Source organism: Neopsephotus bourkii, unplaced genomic scaffold, assembly GCF_033783945.1.
Source record: "Neopsephotus bourkii isolate Nb327-2 ecotype Australia unplaced genomic scaffold, CSIRO-AGI_Nbou_v1 NB_1423, whole genome shotgun sequence".
NCBI classification, from domain to species: Eukaryota; Metazoa; Chordata; class Aves; order Psittaciformes; family Psittacidae; genus Neopsephotus; species Neopsephotus bourkii.
Window position 1 is genome coordinate 5,556,772 of NW_026901900.1, and position 2,841 is coordinate 5,559,612.

At 36.0% G+C, this 2,841-nt stretch overlaps 1 non-coding gene across 1 annotated transcript; it reads right to left on the reverse strand.

The window, feature by feature from the left end:
* Positions 1-1,949: 1,949 nt before the first annotated feature.
* Positions 1,950-2,022, reverse strand: TRNAF-GAA (transfer RNA phenylalanine (anticodon GAA)). The gene has a single exon. It is a non-coding gene; the product is annotated as a tRNA-Phe (tRNA).
* Positions 2,023-2,841: the final 819 nt, after the last annotated feature.

Genomic DNA, 2,841 nt, shown 5'->3' on the forward strand with positions numbered 1-2,841 from the left:
CAAGTTTTAAATAAAGATACATCTCTTATAAAGGTTTTTTATGTGTGATATTCACTATTTGCCAACAGCTTTAGATTGTGAACCTTGGAACATATTTAGATTATGCTACTACAGCCATAGGTATTATTTGGTTTCGCTAAGCTTGCTCTGAATCTGATTGGCAAAGTTCCAGTCTGTTTCTAAAGCAGAAGTCGAATAAACAAAAATGGAAAGAGCATAATTTTGACTTCACTTCTTTCTGATGTTCTAGGGGCAGTCACATAAACTTGTTAAGGAGCAATTGAATAGGTACACAAGAGTATGTTGGTGACAAAATAGGTAAGAAGTTTGCTTTCCTAATCAGTCCCTCAGCAATCAGTAATATACTCAGGGGACAGGTTCATTACATGTGAATTTGATCAAGATGGTGCTAAAGTTGGATTCTGGACAAACTGAACTGCTTGTTGAGTGAACTGTTCAACAACAAAGAGAAGCTTACACATTATGCTATATTCTCACCTCAGAGCTCTCTCCCAGTCTCTTTGTTCTAAGTTATAGAGTTATTTACATGTCTTCAAATGGGAAAATGAAATTGTCAGTAACAAACCTGGATTTTTTTTACCTAGTTAAAATGTGTAAAAAATGTCCATTATTAAAAATCTTAAATAAATCTTCCTTATTATTTCTTTTTTCTCTATTTTTTTCCAGCAGAATATTTGATGGCTTGGATATGGATTGTTCCAAGACAGCCTAGATCACTATGAAGATACCCTCTTTCACTAATAACCAGTCTACTAATGTTAACAGATATAGTGGACAGAACATTGCATGTTACAAAACATCTTCAAGAAGCAAGGCAAATTACTGCAACCTGAGTTTCATATTTGAAAAGCAGCCTTTTTCAAAGATATGGGCTGGTTATTTTTGTCACGTTGCTCTCACTGTGGTGAGTGTAATGTAGATGTATTCTGACAGTTCATTGTTTTCACTGGCATATATATAGATATATATATCACATATATATATATATATATATTCCTTTCTTCCTAGGACCCTAGTGATATTGTTCCTTGCGTTGTAGTAAATCTAACCTTTCCTTGACTTTAGTCAAATTTGCGGAGAACTTGTCCATTCTTCTGACTATTCTTCAGAAGATCTGTGGGAAAGTGCAAGATGCTTTCAGTGGTTGACTGCTTTAAACCTTCTCTGCTTACAACGAGGGCAAGCTGCCATCCTGAATGTACATGATAACCATGTTTTAGCTTGCAGATTCAATCAAGGCAGCAAACTGGTTTTGTCCCTCCAAACCCTCAAGGTTCTTAACTTGTACTATCTCTGAGTGAAAAGACTTCTTTCTGAGGACAAGAAAACTGGATTTTTATTGTATTACTGAAGTCAACTCTGAATAGAAATGTTTTATATGGCTTGTGTGGTGATTTGTCAAATTAAAGGCTTTTTACTGATGGGAAAAGTGCTTCACTGCTTTAACATGCAATGATTATTTCAGGCATGCAGCACATTACTGTAACAAACTTGAAGCTTTAACAGTGGTGGTGCTGGTGCCTAACAGTTTGGTATTGACCATCCAGCTCACTGATGTATAAATAAGAGATTTATAATAGGTGTCTGTATAAATAGAAGAAAGTATTTGGCAGAAAGGTTTTGAAACATGGCATTAGCATGAATTCTTGCACCTCAGGTCCCCAAAATAGTTAGCATTTATAGATGCATCTCTCTGGTACCCCATTATAGCCACCATCTTTTCTGTTTTCTGTAGGATTGGAAGTAATGACCTGGAAGTGGCATGATAATAAGCAAAATAAGTGATGAAATGGCTGTAGTTGGAGAGAACCTTATAGTCAAGTATTGACAGGCCCAACACTGTGGTCAGGAAACACCTCATACCAGGCTGATTACCACTCAAGGCTCTATCCAACCAGGCCACAGACATTACCAGTGACAAGCACTACTGCCGAAACCCGGGATCGAACCAGGGACCTTTAGATCTTCAGTCTAACGCTCTCCCAACTGAGCTATTTCGGCAGGTATTAGGTGAATTAAAAGAAAAGGTAAGGGAATATAAAACCTTATCAGTGAGAACACAGTTCCTGTGTGATCTGGTGCTTTAACCAGTTTCAGTTTCTTTCCACCCACATTTCAGGGGAACGAGAAGCAGTAGAAATGTATGAGTACATAGCAAGTTAGGAAGCTGCTTCCACTTTAAACACTGATATTTCAAGAATTAAGGTATGGATTTTGAAGGCATTCAATAAAATACTCAAAAATGTTATTTTTACAAGAAATCAATAGAAATTGAAAGGTGTTCTTGAAATCTCACTGGGCAATTGGACATGTAAATACTTTTTAAATTCAGTGAGTTTCCAAATGGTGAGTTCAAGTTTGCATGGGACTATAGCTTGAAAAAACAAGACAATTTTCTAAGTTCTTTTCTGCCTTTTGAAGGAGACTTTTTCCCCTTTTTATTCTGTTTGTACTGCACATAACTGCACTACAGTTGATTAGCTAAAAAGAAAGAATGAAATAATGCACTTTTGTAGCTTTTTTTTCTTTTTTCAAGCAGGAAAATTATTAAAATCCTGTGCATAGATCTAGAGTACTTACTAGTTTTCCAAGTTTGGAGACCAATGGTTAAGTTAATAAATCTTAGCTAAGTTAATAAGACCTTGTACTTTTTTCATCGTGATTATTAAACCTTATTTGATGTACGTTTCCAAGACAACTTGGCATAGGGCTCCTCTACCCCACTGCATCTTTGAAATGGCAATGTCTGACTTATTGTATGCTCTTAGGAAATCAACCAGCACAAAATGAAGTAGTTACTGTCACAGACTGAAAATTAAA